Genomic DNA, 18124 nt, shown 5'->3' on the forward strand with positions numbered 1-18124 from the left:
GCCTCTTCGAATACCAGATAACAATTTTACTTTTGAGAGAAACAAAAAATGACAGCCACAAGGCGAAAGCAAAATGGAAGTACAAAGTAGGACAATTGTTGCTATCTGTGTACTTAGGCATCTTGAATATGAACTTCCTCGTTTATTTTCATTTCTATATGTTATTTTTTTCTTTTCTAAAGTGTTTTTTTCGTCCTTAAATAAGTGATTTTAGTTTCCCTATTTTTTAATTGACATATTTCATCTCCACTTTTAAAAAGTTTGCGATTTTAGTCTTTATTTTTTAAATTAAGACATTTTGTCTCCCACTTTTAAAAAATTTGTAATTTTAATCCTTGTGACTGATTTCAAATGTTGACTTATGTACTCAATAAACATTGACTGACATGCGTTTATTTATTATCCATGACAAATAATTTTTTAAAAATTATTTAATTGTTAACAAACTTAATTAATTAATTAAAAAAAGACTTAGAAATGTGCATTGTCAATTATGAAATTGAAAAGGTTGATTAAAATTGCAAATTTTTTAGAAAGTGGGGGACAAAATATATAACTAAGAAATTGGGGGATTAAAATTGTTGATTTTCAAACATTGAAAGAAAAAATGCCTCAATTAAAAAATAGAAGGACAAAAATTACGGATTCAAAAAAATAGGATGACAAAAATTATATTTTAGCCTTTTTTCCACTTTGCCAATTTCTCTTTTAAATGTATTACTTTTGTATTGTTTGAAATGTGCCCAATGATACGTACAATAGCTCATTAATTATTCTATATTCTAATTTCTATGCATATGCATGTATGGTTATGTTCGATAAAACTAGCTGAAAAGTTGATTGGAAAATTAAAAGTCAGCTGGCAGTTGGAAGTTGAAAGCTCAAAAGTTAGTTTATTAAATTAGAAGTATTCGATAAATTAGTTATTGAAATAGTTGAATAATGTAAAATGATAGAAAAATAATACCACCATATATGATTTATTAAAAAAAGGTAACAAGAAAAATGAATGAATATATTGAGGATAAAAGTGGAATAAAAGACAAGTAGCGTTTCAAAAAATGCTAGCTATTGAGAAGCTGCACAAAAAAAAATGATTTACTGAATAGTCAAATGAGTTTTTTAGTTAGTAAAAAAAGTTAAAAGTTAATTAAAATTTCTTGTCAAATATAACTTAAATGTATAAATAAGTTATGTATTATCCAGGTTAGTGTTACACTAAGTAAAAATGTAGACTTCTTTCTGTTTTTCTTTACATGCCATTAATAAGTAGTCACGTTCCACAAATTTTTTCACATTCAATCAGAACAATAACTAAAATTTACCAAGACATAAAATGAAACAAAAGACATTCTTTAATGAATGATAATAATAAGAATTATATCCTAATCAATTTTCAATCCCAAATCTTAACCCATGCATTAGACAATGTGCAATGACATAAAACAACACAAAAGGCATTCTTTAATGAATGATAATAATAAGAATTATAAACCCAATCAATTTTCAATCCCAAATATTTTCCCATTCAATAAGAACAATCACCAAAAAGTTATAAAGACATAAAATGACACAAATGACATTCTTTCATTACTATAAAAATGTGTTTTTATGACGTCAATTTAACGTCGTTTGAGAAAAACCCATTGAGGAATAAAACACGACAGTATTTTGTGAATAAATACAACCATTTGATGACGGTTTTCCAAAAATTGTCTTAGAAACTATCATTCCATGATTGTTTCACACAAACCGTTTTAGAAGACTATTATTTTAAGATGGTTTTGTAAAAATTGTCTTAGAAGATTTTCTTTTACTAAAACATTGCCTACTTCACAGCCCTAAATTCTCTCTCACTCTCACTCTCGCCTCTAAAAATCCTCGATGTAATCATGGACATCCCTTATTTAAGTGGAGTCCACCGCTCTGACTCGGAGCTCTGACTTGTCAACGATTACATCCTTCTGTTACAGGCAAACAACCTCATTTGGTCCCTTTCGCTCTAGAAGGCGTGGATCGTGACCACGTGTATTGCAATCTAATGGCTGTGGATAACAAACACGACAACGAGATTGAAGAGGGTGTGGATCCTTCTTGCTGCCAACGTATCAATGTAGTTCTACATATAAGAAGGGGTCGCCAGTGTCTAGAGACCAAGAGGCACTAATATAATTGCTAAATATTCTCATTCATTAGTATGTACTGGACCTCTTAGAGTATGTACAGGTTAGAGATTCTAAGAATTAAGTGCTATGTGTAGCAAAATTTGAGAAAATTGAGTGTTCCATTTTTTGTTCTCCATGGCACTGCTGATTCCATTGCTTCTCAAAAATTATATGTGGAAGCCTCCTCATCTGACAAAACTAGCAGACTATACGATGGGTTCTTACATGACCTGCTCTTTGAACCCGAACGAGATGCTATCACACAGGACATGATTCAATGACTGAACAGTAGAGTATGTGTATAATAAATAGTGGTGTCAGTGAAAATATATCATCAAAATTGAAGAAGCACCTTGTCTTGGGTGGATAAATTTTGCCTCTTTGTAAAGGAAAGAAATTTGAAGCTGAAGCTACATAAATCAAGGCATTCTTTTATCTTGAAATCTTAAGACCATATATCAGCTTCTTTTATGGTTAGGATTTTTTCTTTGATCCAGTAGTTATCCATGGAGCGCATTTACCTTCAATGTATTGCTTGGATTCTTGCATCAGCCACTCTCATAGACTCTTGTAGGTTCTGCACTTCTGTTCAAGTAAGCTTTTTTTTTTTTAATCTATTCCTGTGATCTGATATTGCATTTCTATAAGAGTAGGACTAATACAATGAATGATGAGTTGTGTGGGGCTTTTTGGTCCTTTCGAGTTCGTTCCTTCAAATAATTGTGAGCATGCCACATTTATTTTCAGACTAGTTTTAGTTTTCTTCAGGGTGTGGGATATTGAAATGAGTGGTGGAGGTTGTTGCAGTGTTTTTACTTAGATTAGAGGTACTTAGGGGGGGACACCAATTAATGCTTCCAAATTGGGACTAAGACGGTGTCTGGGTTTTATATGCTAATTATGTCAAAACAGTGTCCCCAATGGCCAGAGAAAAATCCCCAAATTAGAGACATGATGATGGAAAAGAAATTAGGATGAAAGTAATAGATGGAAGCTGTGCTGAGCAAAAAGTATAGAAGAATTTTCATGTCATTATCAATTTAGCAAACTAATCAGAATATATATAACTTCCTAAACTTGCATGATTTGATTTATAACTTATAAGTTGTCAGGATATAAATTGACATAGTACAAGAAGAGTTACGTTCAGAATTTAATTCCAGCATGAAAAATCATGTAGACATATGTGTGTGTGATTGGAAATATGCCACAGTGTAATACACATTTGTTGTAGTGTACACTACTACAAAAGTTACCTTCAACGACATTAATTTAAAGATAGTTGAATGAAGACCGTTGTTTTTATAACCATAGCGATATTTTTGTAATTAATTGAAATTGTTCGAGGACGTTTTTCATAAAATTGTCTTTGAAGTCCCTTTCCATTTACATTTTTTATTTCCTTTTTCCTCGTGCTTTCTCACTCTCTCGTGCGTAGCTCTCTCCTCTCAAATTTCCCTTTCGCTCGTGCTTCCTCTCTTGCTGATGTGTAGAAGGTGGAAAAGTTCGTGATGTTGAAGGTTGACGATCTGATGAACTAGGCTCGTCGTAGCTCCATTTGGCCCATGACCTTCGGCCTCGCATGCTGCACCACCAAAATGACACACACCAACGCTGCCTGCTATGATCTTGACCGCTTCGACATCATTTTTAGGCCCAGCCCTCACCAGTCTGATCGTCATCAATGCTCTCACCAACAAGATGGTTTCCACTCTTCGCAAGTATTCCCTCTATCCCTTTTCTAGGGTTTTACTTCCCTATTTTTATTCCTTTTCACCGTAGATTCAAAATCACATGACTCACTTGATGCACCGGCATTTAAAAAAATGGATAATGTAGCTAGCATATTTATAAACACATGATAAACAATTTGTCAATTCGGTGTCAAAATCTGAAACTTGTTCTTTTTTGGGAAATCAACGTTTCTATGAATTGATGCTGTTTGGGGTTATCTCCTACACACTGAACTCAAGCCTGACTTTGTTCTCCCTCCTACTCTCTTCTTCGCTACTGCTTACACATTCCTTTTCAAGTCTCTACCAAACACACCTTCGTTTTTTGTTTATTTTATTTTATTTTATTTTATTTATAATTGCATGTCATTGGTGAAAGAAGAAATGTGAAACACTTCCATTTGCTTTCAAGATTTGGTTTAGGTAAAACATTTTCAACAATTTTTAGTTCTTGCTCCTCGTCTTTATGACAATTGAATTATGGCTGAAGGAGAATGACATGACAACTTGATTAGTGTGATCCATGCTTCGACGTGTTTGTTTGTTTTACTCTAGGCAACTGATTCTTGTGTGTTTAGTGCATTATTTAGTGATGAAACTAACAGGTTAGAACCTCTGGGTTTTCTTAGCCCGGATTCAAACTATAATGGCTTGTAGGAGTATCAGAGGGAAAAGTGAGATAAGTGAAGGAGGTGAAAATGATTCCGTGGCTAGTGTGGGAGATGTGATATTTGTCAAGCTTCACGGTAGCTCATGATGGGCAGCACAGGTAAGTCAATTTTCATGCTTGCTAGTTTCTATGACCTCATGAAAGGCAAAAATGCCTTGTTTAATGTTAACTAACTGATGTTTAAATTATCTTTTTTTTTTTTAAAAAAAAATGATTGACTTTGTTGTAGGTTGTTGATGATAATAGTGTTAATAAGAGCGTTAAATCAAGCAAACGGACCAAACAATTGCAAGGAGACATCCTTGTTAGGCATTATGGAAGCTATACATAGTAAGTAGTACTTTTTCATATTTATGTTCTATATAATATAGTGCATGTTTGTATAATCGTTTTGCACATACTTTTGGTGAAGAATATTCTTTTTGTAACTGGAATGTACTTTTGAAAGGGGTGCAATGGTTATCCATACGCGTGCACTTGCACATTTAATTCCTTGTAACGGGCCTTGTTTCCTTCTGCAGCTAATATGCAGATCCTATTAAATGTTGCGATGAGTTTAAGACAGTAAGTTAATATTTTGTATATGCACTAAATTTTTTTCTCTTTGTAAATATCATTGCTTTCACATGATTTTCTCTGCACTTATCTGTCTAAGCTTTCAGATACTCGAGCGTAATGATGGTTCTCTTATGAGCTTTCAAGTACTTCGCTTATATGTCTTGAACAGGTACCCATACCTTCTTTTTTTGGATTGCTAATGATGAAGTTATGAGCATGATCTTCTGATTTTTTTACATAGGAAGCAAGTTGTCTTAAACACTTTGAATTGTCATTTTCTTTATGGGTGAAAGGATCTTCCTAGCAAAAATCCCGTAGTTCAAAGGGATCATCATCAAAGCTTAAAGGTTAGCCCATTTTCTTATGACTCTAATGGTTTTGTTCAACCACAATACAAATAGCATAGCTATTTTGAATTTTCTCTTTCCAGAGAATAAAAAAAAAAGAGAAAGAGAAGAGTATAAACACACCAAGGGTTTGGACTGTTTGGTGGTATCCCTTTTCCATTTGTTGTTGTTAGTTATAGTTGATTTTGTATAATTATCAAATGAAATATTCTTTTAATATTTTCTGTTATTTTAGATAAGTTAGATATCTCTGACTATTTTTATATTAATCCCTAAGATTAAGAGATAATTATTTCTTGCTTTATCTCTTGTATCATGTGTATATATATTCAGCCCTAGTTGAGGGTTCTCTTCTTCAGGAAATCAATGAAGCATTCAATTTTGAATTCAAGTTGGTATTAGAGCTCCTCTGATTCATTTTTGGTCTTTGTTAGCCATTATCCAGGCTGCCCATCCTTGTTTTCTTTTTTCTTTTTGGCCAAATCTGTTCAGTGGGTTTCCCTTTCTGTGTAGGACCCCTTACTATTTGATTGCTGGCCTAATTGTTTCTTCTGCTTTGCTTGTTTGGGTGTTGGGTTTTGGTTGTTCCTACCTTATCTCTGTTAGAGCCTACTATTGCAGTTTGGTTTTGTTTTTTGAGTGACTTGTTTCAATGGCTAAAACCTTGGTTGATTCCCCTATGGTGAATGGCAAAAATTACTTGGATTGATAGACTACTATTGATGTCTAGTTTCTCAGTCAAGGTCTTTTTGAGAATCTCACTAAGATGGTAGAGGATATCATTGTTATTGAGAGACAGATGAATGGAAATGGGTGGATTATCAACTTGTTATGATGCTTGGAAGAAAGCTCAATATATTTATGTCAATGATATACAGGGGTTGCATAGTTTGTTCATAGATTAGCTACACTCTAGATGACAAACCATGATATGTCCTTAAAGAACAAGGCACAATCAACAATTGACGAGATCAAGTTAATATTAATCTACGATGATTGTGAAATTGCTAAGGCTAAATAATATATTTTTTGGTTTTTATTCTCCATGATCTCTGCGAGGACTTTGAATCTATTAGAATTCAAACCTTGACAAGTCCTAATATCCCCAGTTGTGAAGGGGTTAATTGATCATCTTATTCCAAATTTGAATCCTTTCACCTAGACTTGTATCGATTCTCTGATTGTAGTTGTGTCCTTAGCTTTTCTCTCCTACTCAAGTAATCATGGAGGAGATGTGTGACTGTGGAAGAGGTGATAGAGGTAACTTTCATTAGTCTTGTAAGCAAGATGGGCATGCTCAAGACAACTGCTACTCTTTGCATGGGTTTCCATATAAAATTGTTAAGATTTCTCAATCTCTAAATTTGGCTATTGAGCAAAAGATTAAGTCTGAGGGAAATCACCTTAGTTTGTTCTCAACCCATGAATACAAGGGGTACCTTCAGCTTAGGAAGCCTAATAAGTCGTTTCTTAAGCCATTATAGCCTATAGAGGAAATTCCATAGTTTGTCTCTCCCAATCTACACCCTGTTGGATCTTGGATTTGGTGCTTTTGATCACATAGGCTATAGCTTTTTCCAATCCTCACCTCTTCCCTCATTATCCATAAACTTAATCCCTATTAGTCAACTTACATGTTCACCAAACTTCACTGTAACCTTTACTTTTGATTATCTGTCCTAACACCATTAAAACTTGTTATCAGCTTTTGCTGGTCCAGGACGGGAAACTCTATGGTTGGGATCCTATGTTTTCTATGATCACTAGAGCTACCAGATTACCTGAAGTCACAGAGAATCACGACATTCAGAAAAATGAATTTATGATGCAACTAGGAAAAGTAATGCAATTATAGCCATTGGTATGGCATACTATTAATGATCTACATATCATAAATTCTCTCACTGTTTTGTATGTGATCTTGAACTTGTATAGACATGCATGCTTTTGATCATGATCATCTTTTTACCAGAAGTTATGAAGGCTCAATTATTGTCTTTTTGTTTAATTTTTATAATCAACTTAGATTTTCTAACTCAATGACGATATTATTCCTATATGATTAATCTCATGATTTGTTTAATTAGACACTATATAATATGTAAAAATATCATGCATGCAGTTGGTGATAAATTTACTCAAAATTCTCTGTACAAATGGTGTATGGCAAACGCGTAAGCAAGGGAACATATTACAAGACTCGCGTGTGACCTATGTACATGTGTGTCCCTTACTTGTTTTTCTAAAGTATACTACTAACTATCCCTCCCCCCTTTTCTTTTCTCAGTCATAAAAAATCTGCTTAAATAGGTTTATTATGCCTTGAAATTTTAAGAGTTGCATTTTCTTCTTTCTAGTGATTCATATAGTCTTAATACAAGACATCAAAATGAATGGTGTTGAAGAAGGAAAATACAACTAGTTCAACTCAATTTTGTTACATCTTTAGTATAAGTGCCTTATTTTCTCAATTCTTCTTTAGTATCGTTAATGTCTACATTCTAAGACGATTTTTGATTCTAAGATAATTTTTGAGAAAATCGTCTTAGAATTTTTAATTTTTTATTTAAAAAATATTTTTTCAGATGATACTGAAAATCGTCTTAGAATGTCACTAAGACAGTTATTTATCTAAAAATCATTTTAGAATTATAGTTTTTCTAAGACGTTTTTATGGGAACCGTTGTGGAAAGTATTGACTTTCCATAACGTTGTGTTAGGAATTTTATAATTCCTAATTAATTAATTAGTGTGGGCTTACATATTATATTTATCATTTATATTAGTTATTTGCATTTATAGGCTCAATAAAAGTGATCTAATTTGGTGAGCCTATTGGATTATCATAAAAAATTAATATGAGCTTGATAAGCGAAAACCAGTTTGGCCCGCTAGGGAATAATGAAAACTCTAACAGGTTAAAATCTAAAGCAAGGTTGTGGTCTTCAATACACCAAATTAGAAATTGTATTCTCTTCTTCCCATCTGACGAGAAAACTAAGGTTCCAAAAGAAAAACGGTGATTTGATTTAGGAAGAACACAAAACCAACAGTTCCTCAGACTCATCAATTCGGCTGCTCATCATGGATCCAAGTATTTTTTTCACAACCCCTCTTGATAATTTAACGCAATGTGTTTCTGGTGATTATTGATATTTTATTAAGATCCCTAAAATGTCAAACAAGTGGTATCAGAGCTACCATTATTGTTAGATTATTGAGAATTAAAGTTATTTGGTTTGTGTTATACCTGTATTATTTTGTTACATGAACCCTAATTTTATTTTGAGATTTTATCTTTGCAATTATAATTATGATTGTAAGTTTGAAATTTTTTTCTTTTCAATCATGATATAGTAACCATCATATGCACGTTCATGTTTTGCGTTTGGATTCCATGAGAAAAACCTTTTTTTTTCTCGCTCGAGAATAGTCATTCATTTTTTATTTCTCGTTCACGTGTTTGTTTTTTTGTTGTTGTTGGTTTTGTTTCCTCATGCATGCCATGAATCCATGACATGATAAACCTGTGATACATAATCTTTTGCTTTATTATATCATCATAAGAAAACCCCTGTTGCGTATCGTTAAATGCATTTTGGCTTTTGTATTTTATTTTTGTTTTCCTTATTTTTATTTGTGAATTATGTGTATTAATTGGTGATTCCCATTATGTTTTGGTGTAAATTCAGAAATTACAAACCCTCAAAGTTATTCCTTTTTTATGTTTGGTAATTTTGATTGAGTTGATTGAAACAATATATTGTCAAAGCAATCTCTATTGCGTAAATTAATTTAATTAAAATTGCATAGATATTATAGTATAAAATTATTTATGTTAATTGTGCTCAGCCCAAAGGAAGACACAATTTGGCCAAATAATTTTGTACCTGTGATGATAAATGTGTGACAATTCTAAGGTATTTTCAAGTGAATTATAGTCGTTCCAAAGAAAGACTATGATTTGATAGAATCTATTGTCAATATTTGATCATTGCGTTAAGAGTACCAATTACAAATTAATTTCTCTGTCTAAATACTATGAATTAATGTTGTGTTGAGTATCTTGTGATGGGTTTGTTATGTGAACTATTTTGCACATGTCTTGTTATATATATATATATATATATATATAAGGGTGCTGCTAAAGGGTCTTCTTAGCAAAAAAAACCAAAGAAAGATGAGGGATTTACCTGTTACTTCTGCAAGAAGTCTGGACACATGAAGAAAGAGTGTGAGCTACATATTATATTTATCATTTATATTAGTTATTTACATTTATGAGTTCAATAAAAGTGATCTAATTTGGTGAGCCTATTGGACTATCATCAAAAATTAATATGGGCTTGATAAGCGCGAAAACCAGTTTGACCCGTTAGGGAATAATGAGAAAGGTTAAAACCTAAAGCAAGGTTGTGGTCCCCAATACACCAAACTAGAAATTTTATTCTCTTCTCCCCATCCGACGAGAAACTTAAGGTCCCAAAAGAAGAACAATGATTTGGTTGAGGAAGAACACAAAACTAACAGTTTCTCAGACTCATCAATTTTGCTGCTTATCATGGATCCAAATATTTTTCACAACCTCTCTTGATAATCTAACGTAATGTGTTTTTGGTGATTACTGATATTTTATTAAGACCCTTAAAATGTCAAACACGTTGACTTCAAAGACGTCTTTGATTGTGTCGTAAAACTGACGTAGAAAGCGTTTTTTGTAGTAGTGATACATGACATTAATACCTCTAGTTGAGTTGTGTTGTGTTAGAAATTGGTTCACTGCATATTCTTTAAAGAATTAGCACACAATTTAAACACAGAATTTAATTTCTAGAAATGGCTTATAATGTAGAAGTAGAGAATACCCTTTTTATGCATGTTATCTTGGAGTTTAATTTAGATATCTTTAATTTTCTAAGTGAACTACCATTGATCTTAGCTGTGGATCCGACTGCAAGAGTGTAAGGTAATAAAGATGGAGCAATTTGGTAAAGTCTACCTTACATTAGTCTGAAGAAAAAATCGGTTACTGTGGTATACTGCCTTTGGAAATTTGTCACATGTTCTGAAATGTGAAAATGTGAAATAGTTTTCGGTAATTAATACGATATATATCTTTGCATTATTGACTTCCCTTTGCTACCTTGAGCCAGTGCAAATATCCAGTATTGTTTTATCAGCAAAAAGGATTCTATTTATTAGAAAATCTGCAATCATCACCAATGAATGGTAATGATTTTCAAATTTGGTAAGATGTTAACAACACTATTTGTTTCCCAAAGGACCCCGAAAGTTAAGTGTTTCTTCAGATGTGACTGAAGTAAGAAAAATGTGCTACATGGAATGAATGATTTGGTGGAAGTTGTTTGTCAATTACTCAAGTTAAGTGTTTCCCCAAGCTTGTGTGTGTGCCATTTGCTGAAAGCATTATGCCCTTCTCAGGATGAGCTGATTATTTTGCTAGTTTATTGCATTGTCATTGTGAACTTGTTTCTTTATCCACCATACTTAGTTACTATAAACATGTTCCTGAAATACTTGTTCTTTTGAATTTCTTGCTTGCAAAATGAATTCTTGTGATGTCATTAGATGTGATTTTTCACTTTGAGTCATATTAGCTAGGCCCATAAAGTTTGTTCGTGGTCATTATATTTGATACCATCCTTGGTGTTACATTTCTTTGAGTCATATTAAGAGTTTCAGAAGTTGAATACAGTAAAGATGAAAATTGCTTGCCTCTATTTCTTGGGCTTGTTTGGAGGCTCAGGCTCAACATTAGGTTCATTTTCTCCTCCCAACCATAGTAATCACCAGAATGTTGAGGGAATCTTAGAGCTTTATTGCTGCTTTGCTTTGATTATTTAACATTTTTATTTTTACTGAACAGAATATAGCTATGATGATGTGCTCACTTGAATTTAGTTAGAGTTTTAAAGAAATATATCTTTAAAAAATTTCAAAGTCTTGTGGTGAAAATAATCTGCAGAGTCTATTTTCTGAGCACCCAATTATGATTGTGATTAGTTCAACAATTTTAATGAGAGTTGTACAATTTATTTGGGGGAAAAAACCAATGAAACATAGTTTCGTAACTCCTAGTACATTTCATTCAGCAACAACAGTATAGTTAAAGACTACACCATAGTCTAATGAAATCATAGTCAAAATATCAAGTTAGGATTTCGTAATTTGATTGAAATCAAAGAAAAACTTATCTATTATGTATTTGAAACAATTTCCAGGTCTATAATATACAGAGTCTTCAACTCCTACTAGTACCATTTCGTTCGGCAACTATATAGTCAAATGAAATCAGAGTGAAAAGTAAAAACACAAGTCAGGTGAGTGTTAATACAAAGTGATATATTAGTTCTCGAGTAGGCACGCGCCTACTGTAAACGCTTGGCTAGGACATTAGTAATATGATATGGGACTCAACATAAATTAATGAGTACACTTATTTGTTTACTTGTAGAAGTTACCCTCTTTAGTACAAGACAATGATTAATTAGTTGATACGTTGATTTTTCTTTTTTGAGACAAAATTGATACGTTGATAATGATAATAAAAAAAACCACGTTATTAAAACGTGAGTTGTTATGGTATTTTATAATAGCGTTATTAGTAATATACTAATAATGAGATCTTAGTTAAGAGTTCTTCTTTTTTCAATATTTTTCATTATTTGAAATTTAAAAAAAATCCTAAGGTAATAATTAATTATTTTTAAGAAACTAATATTAAGTATAATAATAAGATGAATTGTAAAAATAATATTTTGAATATTAATATCATAATTAATTTATCATATATTAAATGTTAATATGTGTTGGATTCAAGTCCTTTTAACATGAGTGATCATGTTTAATGATCATGTATAATTTCAAGATTAGTTCATAGAAAATAAATGTATTGTTGGGAAAAGTTGGTTACTCAAGAGAATCTTTTAATTAAACAATACTAAATTTGCCAATTTGACTAATAAAAAATGGCGAATTGCTTTAGTGTTTGGTCTAAATAAACTATTGTCTTGATTCTATTCAGCTTAGCAAATTTAAATTTTGAATCTTGGCCATTCAAACTCTGACATAATATCTAAATTAAAATAATTGGTTTCTATGTTATTGTCTTGATTCTTGTAGTCTTTTGTTTTAACGAGGTCTGACCTACATAATTTTCAGAGGCCTTTTTAAATTGTAATACTTATGATATAGTTTTAGTTGAGTGAGTTGAACCTTGATACGTTTTCTGTAGGTCATCAGCGGTCATTTGGGATGGGTTGCAGTTGATCCCAGTAACATTAGTTGGTTTTTTTGCTCGAGTTGTTCCTTTGGACAGTTATGGGACTTGGCAAGTGGAGTATTGAAGCTCACATTAATAGTCCACATTGAACAAGTTAGAGGTAAGATGCTAAGGTATTATGGATGGTGGTAGCGATTGTGAACCAGGTTAATAATAACAATGTGCTTTTTTAACAGGTCTTGCTGTTAGCAACAGACATTCTTACATGTTCTCTGCTGGTGACCATAAACAAGTTAAATGTTGCCAAAATAATATATATATCTGCGAAAATTTGGGAGCGTATACCCGTTCGTACCCAGTATCAATATTACAGGTAATTAATGCCCCGCTTGCAAAGACTGGTGCACAGATTATCAGATTTGTTTAGTCGTACTATAATAAATGTGAAAACAGACTGTCATTTGAATGCAGCTTTCAAACATGTCTTAATTTGTTCTACTTTTTTAAACCTTTATTTCCTTGCTCTTCAGAGGCCTTATTATGCTCATATTTTGTTTACAGAATCCCCAAGTTGTTACGGGTTCTCATGACACTACCATCAAGATGTGGGACCTTAGATATGGTAATTTATGGCTTTATTTTTCCTATCTTCTTGCTTGCCTATGTATTGATCATATGCATAACCTAACACATGATGCATTCATTTTCATTCAGGTAAAACAATGCCAACTCTTACAAACCATAAAAAAATCTATATACAATTTATTGGTAGAACATTTTAATTAAATTCTATTTTAATTCTTTAAAATATTTATCATAAAATTTAATAACTTTTACTTGCGTGGTAAATAAACATTAAAAATAAACAATATCGGTTTCAAAAAATAGTGTTAAAATGTATATATTCAAGATGATTTTAAAAACATAATCTTAAAACGTTTACATTCTAAGAGAGAACAAGATGAATGTGAAAAAAGGATAGAGGGAATATGAAGGAAGTGGATAAGGAAGGGTTGGCATGAAAACACCCTTTCTAAGAGGAATATGCACTAATTACATTTGTTTAGAAGAACAACCGGTAAAAAATTAATAATAATTTACACATCCTGTTCAACTAATTCAACTAGATTACATTGTTTATTTTTTTATACTTTTCTTGATATCTAGCCATTAAAAATATCTACCCATTAGAATAAAGGTTACCCATTAAAAATACTACCCATTAGAATTAACGTATCAAGGGGTATTTCGCCAATAAAAATTAAATGACTAATTTCCTATCCTAATTAGAATAAAGGTTTTATACTTTTCTTGATATCTACCCATTAAAAATATCATTTTCTTTCTATTTATAGGCAGCAACTGTTCACAAAGCCACACTCTCAATCAAAGCCAAGAAGTACCCTCAACATAATGATTTCTGACCCGTTGAAAGTTGCTGCCGAAGGGAATAACATAGACGATCTCTACCAAGAGATTCAGCAAGATCCACGTGTTTTGGAGTCCATAGATTCAATCCCATTTGTTGAAACTCCTTTGCATGTTGCTGCATCTCTTGGTCATTTTGAGTTTGCTACTGAGATCATGACACTGAAACCTTAACTTGCTGTGAAACTAAATCCAGAAGGCTTCACTCCCATCCACCTTGCTTTACAATGCATCTATGATAAAATGGTCCTTCGCCTTGTAGAAATGAACAAAGATCTCGTCCGAGTCAAAGGGAGTGAAGGCTTCACTCCACTGCATTTTGCAAGTCAACAAAGTAAAACTGAGCTTTTGGATAAGTTCCTCAAGGCTTGTCCAGATTCCATTGAGGATGTGACTACCAGAAGTGAGACCGCACTACATATTGCAGTGAAACATAGGCGTTATGTGACACTTAAAGTCCTATTTCGGTGGCTGATGACAAATTCCCGAAAAGATTCTCAAGGGTATATGTTATGATCAGCGAAAGTTCCTAGAGTTTGAGGTCTAGGAATCCTCTAGAAAACAAGATAAGAGAAGGAGATTTTTATTTCTGCTTGCATTTCTATTACATGTATTGTTTTTTTATAGGCACCAAATGCTAAGGGTAAGGCTAATTCCTTCTACAGGTCCTACATAGGTGCTATAGCTAGCAATAACAGAATTTGGAAATATCCTAACACAAAGATATATTCTAGCAGACAGGATATTCTACTTGGCCAATGCTACTACGCCAGCTTAGCGTCCATGGTCCAAGTTCGTTATGAAGTCCCTTAGGTACTGAGGCCTGGTGCTCTGCCTTTTGATTCTCGGGTGAGTGCTTGTCTATTCTTTGTCTGGTAGTATTTTGCTTGTGTTGTGTGTTGGTTGATTCATAACATCCCTCTGCTCATATGAAAGCACCTTTTCCTCAATGTGATAAGCTTCCTTCAGTTTGGCCTATGATTCCCATGAAGTGTCCTCAAGTAACAGACCCTGCCATTGTACCAGGACCATCAATTCTGACCCAGTGTCTGTTGTAACCCACTTTGTGTTAAGAATGACAAGGGGGGTAACTTATGGGTTCATTATCTTCTGATTGAGGGGGAAGGTCAATGGCTTGCGAGGCCAAAGTGGTGGAGTGATGGAATTGCTTGAGTAATGATAAGCAACTGGGCCAATTTTATGTGAGACTTGGAATGGACCGTAATATTGCTTGGCTAGTTTAGAGGTAGTCTATCCGGCGACAGACATTTGGTAGCGAGGTCGTAACTTAACCAGCATCCAATCCCCTTCTTGAAAGTGAACCTCGCGTCTGTTGCTACCGGCAAACTTTTTCATGGTCTCTTATGCCGTAAGCAGTTTCTTCTTTAACATAGCAAAGGTTGTATCATGATTTACAAGGAAGTCATCCACAACATCTATGTTAGAGGTTTCGGTAAGGTATTGAGAGATGCTCGGGGCTTTCTTGCCAAAGGTAACTTCGAATGGGGTAAGTCCTGTTGCGGAGTGAAAAAAAGTGTTGTACGACCACTCCGCCCAGATGATGAATTTTTCCCACGATGTTGGCTGATGATGAACGAAAGATTGGAGATATTGTTCTATGACCCGATTTAGAACTTCGGTTTGCCCGTCCAATTCGGGGTGATATGCGGAGGTCATTCAAAGCTTTGTGCTAGAGAGTTTAAACAATTGGTGCCAGAATTGACTTACAAACATGGGATCGCGGTCGAAAACTAAGCTTTTTGGCATGCCAAACTACTAGAAAAATGCAGTTTAGCGACAAAAAATATTTGGTTTCTATTAGCGATCGAAAAAGCAACTTCGACCATTTTGTCGCTAATTGCGACAACGTTTGCGACCGAATTTATAGTCGATAGCTGACTTGCGTCAGCGACTGTGTTCGCGACTGAAGTGAAGCGTCACTGAAACATTCGGTCACCATTTTCGGTCGCGATGCATACATAAATTCAAAGTACTTTAGCGACGACATTAGCGACCGACATGGACTTGAAGTTAGCGACCGAATGAATTAGTTTGGTCGCTAATGGACAAAATTACTTCGAGGATAGCGATCGAATTTGCGATCAAGATGATTTTTCTAGAATAGTTAAGAAGCTAAATTTTTAATTTATTATAAATCATAATCAATATGTAATATTCTTAAATACTTTTATACTTGAAAATTATTCAAATTAATATAGTAGTAATATTTTTAAATTAACAAATCAATATTTTCATTATTTTGTAAATCCTAATAATTATATAATATTTTTAATTATACTTTGATGATTTATAATAAAATTGAAAATCCAATATTTAAATTATTTGATTAAGATAAATAAATCATGGTTATCATTAGTCTTTTAATTTGTGTTTTATACAAAATAATTTTTTTATTTTATAAAATTATAATAAATATATAGCCTTTATATTATGAAAATATGTCATAATCAAATTTTGTGAAATTAACAATTTTAAAAAGCTAGAAATTTTACCAACGTTTTGTTAAAAAATAAGGACTAGAACCATAGTCCTTGAAGGACAAAACACACTCATTTACACTACACTCAACTACTCATTTCAATGTTTGGTATAAAATATAGTTTTAATATATGTTTTATGCAAAAATAGTTCAAAAGTCAAAGTTTATTCTTTTTGATTTATTATATTTTTATAGTCTTATATATTAATACTATATTTTACACCAAATATTTTGCACCTAGTATACATATTCTAATTTATGTGTCATTCACTCCAAAACCATGGTTCTAGTCCTTCCAAGCATTTTTTTTAAACTTCTTATTCTTTAAGAAAATATTGGTCAACTTTCTAGTGTAGTCAATGTTTAAAATTTAACAGTAAATGGTTAGTAAACAGTTAAAATTTCAGGACTAAAATAATGAATTTTGTAAAATATTTTTGTTAAAAGAAACTGTAATTCATACATATGGATTAGCAATCCGAACATATGGATTGACAATTCATATACAGATTATTACGGATTACAAATTTGTAAGTCTCTTACGGATTCCAAATTTATAAACTTACTCTTATGAATTACGAATGTGTAAGCTTACTCTTATGGATTGCGAATCCGTATGTTTATTAGCAGGGATACTTTTGGAATTTATAATAATTTGTTGGGTGTGCAAGAGAAATGTTAGGTGCACAAAGTAATTACCTTCCAATATGACATTAGTGTAACATATACAATAATGATTGATTGAAATCCAATAAGACACAATCAAGGCCTAATATCACTTTTGTGTAATGGAAACCCAATAAGACTCGGTATATGGCTTTAGTGTTTGAATCCAACATGGGCCATTAATTTGTAAAATATTTTTTTTTATTTTTTAAAAAGAAATTGTAATTCGTATATATGGATTGACAATCTGAACATGCGGATTGGCAATTCGTATACAAATTATGTGTTATAGATTCCAAGCTTGTAAGTCTCTTAGGGATTACAAATCTGTAAACTTATGGATTGCGAATCTGTATGTTTATTAACAAAGGTACTTTTGGAATTTACAATAATTTGTTCAGTGCACAGGAGAAATGTTAGGTGCACAAAGCAATTACCTTCCTGTATAACTTATGCATTCACCACTTTCCAATATGACTTTAGTGTAACAAAGCAATTATCTTCATACCTCACTTTATATTAAAGGAGAAATATCAACATCATCAAGATGAAGTCTTACAACATTCGGTAAAGGAAGGCACATCTACACAGGATTCTCCTAATACTACTATTTCTGTTAATGATAATGAAATGTATTTGAATGCTGTTGGAGGTCCAAATTACAAGGGGAACGTGTACGGGCTAGGTACTTTGAGCAAAAGGTTTTGTTTCTCAAAATCAGCTCCATCTACTTCTATTGCTCCCGTGGAAAACCAAATAGAGGAAATGCGTGAGACAATTAATAAATTGAATGTTGAGCTTTTGGCATAAGCAA

At 32.7% G+C, this 18124-nt stretch overlaps 1 pseudogene; it reads left to right on the forward strand.

Annotated features, from left to right (window-relative positions):
- The first annotated feature begins 4544 nt into the window (after positions 1 to 4544).
- LOC106799076 (ankyrin repeat-containing protein BDA1-like) overlaps positions 4545 to 18124 on the forward strand; it is a 53802-nt pseudogene continuing 40222 nt past the window's right edge.

This window comes from Glycine max, chromosome 6 (assembly GCF_000004515.6).
Source record: "Glycine max cultivar Williams 82 chromosome 6, Glycine_max_v4.0, whole genome shotgun sequence".
Lineage (NCBI taxonomy): Eukaryota > Viridiplantae > Streptophyta > Magnoliopsida > Fabales > Fabaceae > Glycine > Glycine max.